Source organism: Mandrillus leucophaeus, unplaced genomic scaffold (genome assembly GCF_000951045.1).
Source record: "Mandrillus leucophaeus isolate KB7577 unplaced genomic scaffold, Mleu.le_1.0 Scaffold359, whole genome shotgun sequence".
In the NCBI taxonomy this organism is placed as follows: domain Eukaryota; kingdom Metazoa; phylum Chordata; class Mammalia; order Primates; family Cercopithecidae; genus Mandrillus; species Mandrillus leucophaeus.
Window position 1 is genome coordinate 959,867 of NW_012103798.1, and position 12,303 is coordinate 972,169.

Consider the following 12,303-nt stretch of genomic DNA (forward strand, 5'->3'; position numbering starts at 1 on the left):
ATAGTAGTGATAATAATTATCTTAGAAACAACAGTGATTATTGTTCAGCTTCTTGAGCACCTAATACATGCCAGTTAACTTATACATATTATTTCTTTCTTTTTTTTTTTTTTTTTGAGACGGAGTCTCGCTCTGTCACCACAAAGACTTTATAGGCTAGATAATATTATCCCATTTCATAGGTGAAAAACTGAGGCTTATAGGGATTAAGAAATTCACCAAAATCACTCCAATGGTAAATAGAGACACTGAGCTTGGATCCATATTTAACCTACCACAATTCTTTTTTGCCTACTGTGCTGTCTCTGGAACACTGTGAAGCATCTAATCGGCCTTGGTAAGGCTTTCTTTCCTTTGTCTGGATTAATGGTTCATAAATATTATAACATACAAAAAAAACCCTCAAATAATGTACCATTTACTGGATGAAACTTAAGAGCTCTAACAAAGGAATTAAAAGAAAATAATACCGCTGACTTTGCCATCTGAGGGGCCATCTTGGGAGCGCAGCGGGATGTGCCCCGGAGCTGCCGCTTGAGGCCCTCAGGTCTCCGGAGGTGTCATGGAGGAACCTAGCTCCTGGCATCCTCTTTCCCCAATTTGCCACTTTCAGCAGCTTTAGCCCATGAGGAGGATGTGAAGGAGACTAAGTCAGGAGCTCCCCGGAAGCATGGAGACCGTGGTGATTGTTGCCATAGGTGTGCTGGCCACCATCTTTCTGGCTTCGTTTGCAGTCTTGGTGCTGGATTGCAGGCAGCGCTACTACCAGCCCCGAGACCTCTGCAGCGCTATGATTCTAAGCCCATTATGGACCTCAGCGGTGCCATGGTGACCCAGTCTGAGCCCTCTGAGTTAGAACTGGTTGATGTTGTTATCACCAACCCCCACATTGAGACCATTCTGGAGAACAAAGACTGGATCAAAGATGCCTCAGGTCTCATGTCCCACTGCCTTGCCATCTTGAAGATTTGTCACACTCTGACAGAGAAGCTTGTTGCCATCACAATGGGTTCTGGGGCCAAGATGAAGACTTCAGCCATTGTCAACGACATCATTGTGGCAGCCAAGTGGAACAGCCCCAGGGTAGATGATGTTGTGAAGTCGATGTACCCTCCATTGGACCCCAAGCTCCTGGATGCAGGGATGACTGCCCTGCTCCTGTCTTGTCAGTCATCTGGTGCTGGTGACAAGGAATGCCTGCCATCTGACAGGGTCCTGGACTGGATTGACCAGTCACTGTCAGCTGCTGAGGAGCATTTGAAAGTCCTTCGAGAAGCAGCCCTAGCTTTTGAGCCAGATAAAGGCCTCCCAGGCCCAGAAGGCTTCCTGCAGGAGCAGTCTGCAATTCAGCGCCTACAGGCCAGCAGCTAGCCATGAAGGCCCCTGCTGCCATCCCTGGGTGGCTCAGATTAGCCTTACACTTTTTCCTGTAGAATTAGTTGTTCTCCACAGCTCAAGAGTTCAGTTGTGTATACATAGTAAAGCAGGAGATCTCTGTCAGTTTGTGCCTCTATTGCAATTGCAAATTGTGGCTTGTGAGTGGCAGTCTAATACTACAGTTAGGGGAGATGCCATTCACTCTGCACAGAGGAGCATTGAAAACTGGTGGACTGTCAGCTTTATTTAGCTCACCTAGTGTTTTCAAGAAAATTGAGCCACCGTCTAAGAAATCAAGAGGTTTCACATTAAAATTAGAATTTCTGGCCTCTCTTGATCAATCAGAACTTGTGGCAATTCTGATCTGCTTTTCATAAGAGGATGATCAATTAATTGAAGCTAAATAGGGATTGCTCCTTTTGGCAAGACTTGTACTCTCTCACTTGGCCTATTTCATTTATTTGTATTATCTGCCTGGTACCTGAGGCATTTGAGTCTGTCCTGCCCCTTACAGGTTTGGGTTTGAAGCTGAGAACTACAAAGTTGATTATTTATCATTATGCCTGCAATTTTACCTAGCTACCACTAGGTGGATAGTAAATTTATACTTAACGTTTCCAAAGAAAGAAAGAAAAAAGAAAATAATACCATGCAATATAAAGCTTGTGCAAGTAAGCAAACAAAGATATTTTAAAAATCACTCTTAGTTGATGGGCAATTTGATAGTCATTTATACCTGGCACTGGTATAAATGAGAAAATAGATGCCCAGTTGTGTTATGATTTAATTATTTTTATTCTACTATTATTACCACTATAAAAGCAACATAGTTTCAATTTGACCAAACCAAGATGAATAAATTACTCAATAGTCATCATTAGTAGAGAGAAAAGATCTTAAGTGATATAAATTATTAAATGCCAAGATAGCAAGTCTGAAAAATTTAACAAGGAGTATAACTGTTTCTTCTTGAAGATTCTTCACAATAGAGAATCAAGACTATGTAATCTTCACTTCATTGCAATTAGTTTTAGGACACCTTTAAAACCTAAAATGAATATTTTGAGGGTAGTACAATTCATTTCAATAAAGCCTCCTTCATTTACATGTTATTCAGATACCAATTGGGCAGGACCCTCCTGGGAGGCAATGCAGTCTGGTTGTTAAGAAGACAGACTTGAGTTCCCATTCGTCCCCATCAGTTACTAGCTGTCTTAGCACACAGTAGATAACTTTCTAAGCCTTAGTTTTTTCATCTATGTGAAAATGATAATAACAGAATCTACCCCAGTGGAATTGTTGTAAGGATCAGGAAAGAGAATACAAGTGAAGCTCTTATTTCAGTGCCTGGCTGGAATGAATCTTCAATAAATATTTGTGGTTGCTCTTTTCATTATGGAAAGGCAGAACGATATAGCAGAAAGCACATGAGATTTGGATTCAGACAGACCTCGGATAGGATTAACAAGGCCCTATTCAGTTACTTACTATTTATGGAACTAAGCAAATGTGGAACTGTTGTCCAGGAATGGAACCTTAGAAAGGCTGAACTCTTTCTTGGAGGGGGAGAAAAGTAAACCAGGACGGATCTTGGGAAAGGGAAGTAGATTTTTTTTATAGGAAAGATGTAATAATGTGCAAGTTATCATATTAAATCTTGAACCCTGACCAAAATATTCCATTTTTGAACAGAAATAAGAAGATTGTAGTGACATACAGCAGGATGCTGGCAGAAAAAAAAAAAAAAAAAGAGAGAGAGAGAAAGATTTTGGACCTATACAGCTAGAATGCACCATTGAGAATTACATTCAGTTGTATGAATCGCTGGTGCTATGAACGTGCTCCACAACCTCAATAAGCTTAGAAAGAATGCAGGTCAAAAATCTATGCCAGTCCTCAAGCCCCAACTCCCGATTTTGAGACCATCTGAAGAGAAAATGATAAATATCTGCACACATCATGGGTTGCGTAACAGGAGAGGGATCCTGCGCTGAGGAAACCCACAATTTTCACAATGGATAGCATTGGCATACCTGCCTTTTTCTTCAGAGGAACATACTGTCTTTATTAGATTAGATGAGAAGCATGTCTGCCCTTTGCTCAAGAGGGAGACAGTAACTTCAGGCTTATCTCTAAACACATATTCTTGAAAAGACAGTATCTCTGCTATCTGTAGGCAGTGTCTTTGCTCACAAGACACGCAGAAACATGAGAGACCCATGGAAAAACGTCACCCACCAATGTAACAAGACAATGTATACAAAAGCTTCTCAAGTCATCCTTTTGGGAAAGAAAATGCCATAAAAAAACAAAAACAAAAAACTCAAGATTGTGCAACCTGTATATCAAGGCTTCATTTTCCCCACCATAACTTCCCCACTGCCTAAAGCTACGCTGGTCACTGTGGGAGTCAGCACTAACAATTTACCGAATGTCAGCTTTCCCCAGCCAGAAAATGCCCCTTCTGATCTACCAGATGGTTTGGGGCCTGATGCTCGGCATCCTCACAGCTGCCGCAGTCGTGTTCCTTGGAGTGGGTGAGTGATACCTTGGATAATGAAAAATGATTGGTAATTTCTTTCACCTGAACCCTATTCTCTATCAACATGCTGTGAAGAATCAGAAGTCTGCCTATTTCCAACCCACTCTACAATTGAGCCATTGTAGTGGAAAAAACATCACAGTTCTGACTGGAAGTTTCCCTGGGAAACCCTGGCGTGTAGGATTCCAAAGAGATGACAGCAGGAACTATGAAGAAGAGGCAGATCTCGCAACCTGCTCTGCTGCTCCTTGCTTGGAAGTGGAAGGTTGCCAGACAAGGATGGTCTGTGGCTAAACTGTCCTATAGGACTCCTGTTTCAAAGCCCTGCCCTTTTTCAAGGGGCCTCCTTCCCTTATTACATTCTGCAATCCATCTCTTCAGGATCCATTTTTTTTTTTTAGACGGAGTCTCGCTCTGTTGCTCAGGAAGGAGTGCAATGGTACGATCTCAGCTCACTGCAACCTTTGCCTCCGAGGTTCAAGTGATTCTCTTGCCTCAGCCTCCTGAGTAGCTGGGATTACAGGTGCACACCATCATGCCCAGCTAATTTTTGTATTTTTAGTAGAGACGGGGTTTTACCATGTTGGTCAGGCTGGTCTCGAACTCCTGACCTTATGATCCACCCACCTCAGTCTCTCAAAGTGCTGGGATTACAAGTGTGAGCCATCGTGCCCAGCCAGGATCCATTCTTACAGCAGCATCAGATACCAAACAAATTTTATCTTTGTGTGGTTTTAGGCAATCTGTGGTTGGAGGAAGAAGACTTGATGTTTAAGTTTATTCTAATGGAGAAATAAGTCACTTACCAAACATTTGCATAGCATTTGCCATGTGCCAGGCACTGGTGGAAGTGCTTGACATATATTTACCCATTCAGTCGAGGTCATTGTCCTCACATTATAAATTAGGAACTACAGATATATTAAGTAACTTGTCTAAGGTCACACAAATAAGTGGCAGAGCTAGGATTTAAACCCAGGCAGTCCCGTGACAGAGTCTGGGCTCTTAGCCACTACCCAAGAAGGCTTGTGGGAGAAGAGAGTGTTACCCCCATAGACAGCTGGCTTCACCCTATCAGCTGAACATAACAGTACTTATTGATACATTAGTGGCTTTTTTATGTGTAGTAGGGAGCAAAACTGAGTTAATTTAGACTAGATGAAAGCTAACCCCAGCTAAAAGGCAAGATAGTCAACTACTCTTTCAGTGCATAGATAAGGCAACAAAAGTCACTCATCTGAAGTGATTAGCACAAAGATCCCTTAAAAATAAACAATTAATAAGATAAGGCTGAGTTTTATTTTTTCAGATATTTCAAACCACATCCCCTGAAACAATGACAAATGACATCTCCATCAAGCTCATGGTAATTGAAGCTCAGAGCTCATAAGTCATCGTCAAGAGGCCAATATGGCATCTCGCACCTGGCACATTTCCTTCTGAAGGGACAGCTGCAGGGCATCTGTCCTTCCCGTTTCAAAGGCAGGACACCCCTCATCTCTCAGAAATTATTTGAAAAGAGCTGTCCTAAATTCAGGGTTCAGGGACAATCATATGGCGCTAACATCATCTCACTCTGGAGAATCAGACTTACCAATTCCCAATTGTATTTCCTTGTTTTCCTAAAATGATTATTTGAAACCTTTCTTTGCCACCTTTACACTGTGCTCCTCAACATCTAGAGCTAAAAAGTAACTTGAGGAAAGTAATCAAAAGCTGTGTTGCTAATACTTATGTAATCATAGCATATATGCAGCTTACAACCCCCTCAAACTGTTTACTGCCCATAAAATTACATTTTTTAGTTTCATTTATCATTTGTGATCTATTCTGCATTTATCTGGCAACAGATGAGGAACCTTGTGATTGCCCAGACCCTACCATCACTTTCTTCATACACACACACACACACACACACACACACATACACACACACTCTTAAAATCACAGAAATCAGGCCAGGTATGGTGGCTTACACCTGTAATCCCATCATTTTGGGAGGCTGAGGCCAGTGAATCACTTACGGTTAAGAGTTCGAGACCAGCCTGGTCAACATGGTGAAACCCTGTTTCTACTAAAAATACAAAAATTAACCAGGCATGTAATCCCAGCTACTTGGGAGGCTGAAGCAGGAGAATTACTTGAACCTGGGAGGCAGAGGTTGGAGTGAGCCAAGATGGCACCACTGCACTTCAGTAGGTGACATAGCAAGACTCTGTCTCAAAAATGTAAAAATTAAAATTAAAATAAGACTGGGTGCGGTGGCTCACACCTGTAATCCCAGCACTTTGCATGGCCGAGGCAGGCAGATCACCTGAGGTCAGGAGTTCAAGACCAGCCTGGCCAACATGGTAAAACCTCAACTCTACAAAATTACACAAATTAGCCAGGCATGAGGGTGGGTGCCTGGGTGTCTGTAATCCCAGCTGCTCAGGAGGCTGAGGCAGGAGAATCAATTGAACCTGGTAGGCAGAGGTTGCAGTGAGCTGGGATCATGCCATTGCATTCCAGCCTGGGCGACAGAGTGAGACTCTATCTCAAAAATAAATAAATAAATAAAATTAAATAAAATCACAGAAATCAAAGATGCCTTATAGATAATTCAGTTTACACTGCTCACAAGGTCCTGGGAAATGTTTATATCTAGTTGATCATTATATTAGTTAGGGCCCTTAGTTGCAAGCAACAGAACTTCACCTCAAACTAGTATAAGCAAAAGGGAGAATAATCACTACAGAGATACAGGGTTACCTCAAGGAACCCAGGGACAGAAATATACCCAGGCACCAGAACCAGATGGAACTAGGGTTCAAGCCCTGACCGGAGCCTTGCTGCCTCTCTCCTCTACTCTAGCTGCTCAACTACACTTGGCTCTCTTTCCTTCTCAACCCACTTCCTTAACTTCCTCAGATGAATTCCAAACATTCCAAAGAATAGACTCACTGACCTAGTCTAGTTCAGATGCCCATCCTTGACAAAATTACCTACAGACCAGGAACCGGCCACACAGTGACTGCTTCTACGGCAACAATATAGTTAAGAGGAAAATTCATACAGAAAATGAATTTGGGACAAGATATTCCATATGAATACATACACATCCTCAATCTTAGTTGAGTTGTCTTTTCTGCTTCATCTCTCATCCCATTGTTTGCCAATTAATAATATAAATATATTTAGAATCTCATTGTGTAATGTATTTATTCATGATTATTATTTGTTGAGAGGTCTTTTATGTAGCTTAACAACTACATAATTTCATTTAATCTTCAAGATAGCTTGGGGGGAAAAAAGGTAATATTAGTTCCATTTTACAGATCCAAAAACCAAGTCTCAGACAAGCAGAGTGGATGAGAGCCCAAATCTAGTAACTAAGAATTGAAAAGGTGGAAGATGAGCATGAGCAGGTGAACGAGGAGTGTAGTGGTAGAGGGAAATGAATGAAGTCTCAACCCTAAGCTTGAAAAGAAGAAAAGTGCACGTGCAGATGAAACAGAAGTTCAAGACACCAAAACCCATTTACTCATATGAAAGAGAAACAGAGAACTGGGCTGATTTTAAGAACCTGAAGGCAAGGCCAGCTTATAGAATTTAAGAGTACTAGTCAAAGTTTCCAGGCCCCCCAATATCAAAGCAATTTTCAGTTATTCCACTGTTATTTATAATTGACTCCATGGCATGGAGGTCTACAGGTATATTTTAGAGAAAGTATATAATTATTACAGTCAAAATTAAAAGTTGAAAGTCAATTGGCTATGTATAACTTTGTATACATTTGGATCATAGAAGAATTAAGCAGGTTAACCCAAAAAGATGCATAAGCCATACACTGCTCACTTTTATGCCATCCTGGGGCACCTTGCCACTGCAGGCCACTTGTCTTGGAGATGCCTCTGCCTCCCCAACAGCAAAAGTTCTGTCACCACTAGAGGAGGTGAAACTGGGACCAGGCCCATGATGGACCAAAGGCCACTCCAGTCCCCGGATAACTATGTGCTTCTTGGTGACTGTCCCTGGGCATTCCAACAGAGCAAGAATTCCCAGCATCCATTAGGCAATTTACCAAAAGGGGCAGAGGGGAGATTAAGAATCCAGTTTAACCATGTTGCCCAATATCTCACTTATAGCAGCAACCTTGGAAGGTCGATATTTTCATTTTCATTTTCATTTTATAGATTAAGAAGTCTGAAGCTTAGAACAGTTAAATTACTTGGGCAAAGTCACCAAGGAAGCACACAGAGGCAGATCTGTCCAACTCCACGGCCATGGTCTGTCCACACTGCAGGCTCTCTCTGGGGTACTGTGTCTCCACCAGCAGGACAGCCCTGCCTCAGCCTCACCTGTTCCCACCCAGCCCGTCCTCAGCTGGGAGAGTGAAGGAGGGTCTTCTCAGGCCTCTTCCTTCCTGTTCTCAGTGGCAGAGAGCAAAATAGGAAGCAGAAGCAGAACACTCTAGAAAACTACTTTTTCTGAGGCCAACCCTCCACTCTCAGTCTTACATGAATCCTTCCTATGCCTAATGCTGCAAACAGAGGCCAGCCCCTCCCTTCGGACCCTACCTTTTGCCCTCATTTACAGTACTTTCTACTCCCCTTACTTCCTCTCTTCCCCCGTATCGCCCTCATCCCTTTTTCAGCCTGAGCCTGTTTCTCTGCCCCACCACACCTTACCCCAGCCTCCTCTGATGATGAAATGGAAGCGACCACAGATGAGGGGTACCAACTATAGTATTTCTGACTTACCATCTCACTCCCTCCACTTTAGTGTCTATGCCTTCCTACCCTTTATACTTTGTGATTGTCTCTCACGTATTTTGTCCTTTATTTTCTTTAATTTAGCTCTTTCCATCCTTTCCCCATTTTATTGCTCCAGTGACATGCTGTGATGATTCTGGGGTTTGCTCTCACCCTCCACTCCCCTATCCCTGTGTCCAAGGCAAACCCACCCAAACCCACACAGCCAACAGCACCGGATGGACTGTGCACACTTGGGCTGTCATTTACACTCTTTCTCAAGCCCAGGGTGCTGTCCCTACTCTTGCTGCAGCCTGACCCACATGAAGGCTGGTGCCTGCAATGTTCTGTGGGGATAAACAATGGTGACAAAAGAAAAAGTGGACCAGAGTACCTAAATATTTCTATATCCACATATAATTCGTGCTGTGCTGATTCTGGGGCTCACTCTCACCCTCCTCCACCCCCATCCCTGCATCCAAGGCAAACCCACCCAAATCCACACAGCCAACAGCATGAGATGGACTGTGCACACTCGGGTTGTCATTTACACTCTCTCCAGTCCATGGTGCTGTCCCCACCCTTGCCGCAGCCTGGCCCACATGAAGGCTGGTGCCTGCAATGCTCTGTGAGGATAAACAACAGTGACAAAAGAAAAAGCGGAACAGAGTACATAAATATTTATGTATCCAAATATAATCCAGAAACACATATATGTATTTTTTAAAATCAACTTTAAAAATTAAAGAACATGTTGAATATCATGAGACTTCTGTTTCTAAATGTTGATGTCTTCCATAAAGAAATGAAAAATATTAAAATTGCAATGCCACTAAGAGACCTATCTTGTTCCCTGAGAATTGTGGGCATTTTTATTCTTTCCCCCTCAAAAAATAAAAATAAAAATCTAGCAATTCTAATTCTCCAATAATTTCCTTTTTGAACAGGCTTCTCTTTTTATAAATTAATTCTATAGACACGTGGTTCTACTGTAATCAATGTCCAAGTAGAAAATAAGTACCATATTCAGAAGCAGCAGCAGTGTGGGATGGGACAGGGAATCTGACTCCCCAGTTGACTTCACACATAAAAGCTCTAGCTCAGTGCAGACTGCACAATGAAAGATCTCCCCATTTTAAGTAGAGTTGATACATGAAAAATTTGGATTTTCCAAGTAAACGAATTATTTGGTCACACTTCACTTTACAAAGGTTTCACCAAAAAAAAAAAAAAAGTTCTTTAAAAATCTGCTAATCTCAAGAAGTTAAAGCAGTACTCAATTTATCACATATTCATTTGCATACAACTTCTCTGAACTGAAACAGCTCCTGTAAAAGAAGCATACCTACGAGCAAAACATGAATTAAGAAACCCAAAGCTCTAATTCATATGAAAGAGAAAGATTTGTTAGCCGCTTGGAAACCTCACAAACAAAATCAGCCTTGTAGATAGTGGAATTTAAAGGGTGTTGATCAACATTCCCAGGCCTCAAATTATCCTTCACATCACCATTTATTTCACCATTATTTCTCTTTAGCCTAGAGACCTCTGGATATCTGCCCAATAAGCACATTCCTTAATTCCTTGGTTTCTACACTTCTTAATGTTTCAAACCTCTTTAAGATTCTGATTTAAAAACCCTCCTAAAATATTCCTACCCACCAGAAATACACCAAATTTTGTGAAATTTTTTGAAAGGTGGGTCAGTCCACCTGCCTTAAGCTAAGGTCATAGTAATCACTTAGCAGGGAACTGACAGCAAGCTGAGAACAAGTATCAAACAGAAGGCAGGCCCTAAATTCATGGCATCGAATAAGAGGAAAGAATTCAGTGAATCAACTCCTTCTTTACAATGCTACAGACTACCATCCCAAGTTGGAAGAACCCGTCCTGAAAGTTCTGAAAATTGTGATTTGGAGGTGAAGGTAGCAGGAGTCGAGAGCTGTCTTAGAAAAGCACTTAAACAACATTGAAGTGAGTGGAGATCAATGCCTTGAAAATCCTTTAGAACAAAATTCTGCCATCTTGTTACGATTTCTTAAATTATACATTCTCAGACAGTGAATATCCAAGATGTGGCCAGAGCTATTTAAAAACACTTCAGAGCATGTGAGCATAATTTCATACTACATTATAAGGAATTCTTACAAAATTACATGATTCATCTTCTGAACCCCAAGCCATTTTTAAACAGGAAAAGTGCTCTGAAACTGTAAACCCCAATTATTTGGCTTTCTTGTAACAAAGGCTTCTGAAATTAAGGATATGCTTTAAGACTACATTCATTGGCCAAAATAGATAGTTTGCAATTTAAACAAGAGGAGTTTTGTCTCAAATGGCTGACTTGGCTAAGCATAACATTATTTTCATCACTTTCTTCTTTACCCAGTGTTTTTCTGTCATAAGGACATTAATGTCTCCTAAATTTTCCTTCAGGTTTTCTTCCCAGGGAACCTACTGAAGAAATGTTAAGTCCCAAAAGCTATTCCTTGAAAATAAACTCCCCCCGCCCCCCCGGAGACGGAGTCTTGCTCTGTCGCCCAGGCTGGAGTGCAGTGGTGCGATCTTGGCTCCTTACAACCTCTGCCTCCCAGGTTCAAGCGATTCCCCTGCCTCAGCCTTCTGAGTAGCAGGCACTACAGGCGCACGCCGCCACCATACCTGGCTACTTTTTTGTATTTTAGTAGAGACAGGGTTTCACCATGTCGGCCAGGATGGTCTAGATCTCCTGACCTCTTGATCCGCCCACCTCGGTCTCCCAAACTGCTGAGACTACAGGCGTGAGCCACCGCGCCCCACCGAAAACAAACATTTTTATTAGCCAACAGGCTATTGGAAAGCTGGTCCAATTTTAGACTTCAAGTGTGTTATAAGGCAAAACTACTGTTATTCCTGCTTTAAGCTAAGATCAGGATGCAGCGTTCACCTGGGAAATATAGAAGCCCTCCTTAAGGAAATTAGCTCACCCCTCCCAGCCAGGGACTCACAATACATGGAGGAAGGAACTAAGTATCCAAGATGGACCACATGTGTCAGACAAGGGCAAAGGTATATTGTCCATTAATTCAGGAATATTCCAATGGAACTCGGACTGCCCCAGGGACTGCCATCCTGTTTGGCTGAGCTCTGCAGTTCCAGAGGCATAGCAGCCTCTGCTGGTGGCCCCCTGGCAGACTGGGCAGAGTGCTGTGGCCCCCAGTTGCTCCAGGCACTGCGGTTCTCCTGCGGGGGAGGGGCTCACTGCCTCTGTGTCACACTCTGCTGGATGGGTCCCTAAACAGTATGTCACCGAGCCCTAATTTGTCACAGAGCATAATGGCACAATTTTTACTTGCAGCTCTCTCTCCTCCAGGCTCAAACATGCTTCCAGGGGCTAAGCTATGGTTCAAGTCTCCTAACAGCCCTAGGGCTAGACTCAGTCTTTCTCTTTCCCTCTGACAAGTAAGGCTTTGATAGAAAAGGCCTTGCTCCCTAGGGATATTTCTCACACGATCTCCTTAGCCTCTGCAAATAGACAGGGCAACTCATTGCTGTGAATACAAGCAAGCCTCAGCTGAGGCCCTCACTACAGCAGGCGGCTACTCAAACATTCCCTTGGAGGTGATCTGACATTATCTATGAAATAAAAGCATCTTAATTAGAGCAAGAAAC

The 12,303-nt window shown here is 42.5% G+C and overlaps 1 pseudogene across 1 annotated transcript; it reads left to right on the plus strand.

The window, feature by feature from the left end:
- Window positions 1-509: 509 nt before the first annotated feature.
- LOC105546393 lies at window positions 510-1,494 on the plus strand (annotated as a pseudogene). Its single transcript, XR_001007084.1, has 2 exons — window positions 510-539; window positions 617-1,494. The product of XR_001007084.1 is annotated as a transmembrane protein 98 pseudogene (transcript).
- Window positions 1,495-12,303: the final 10,809 nt, after the last annotated feature.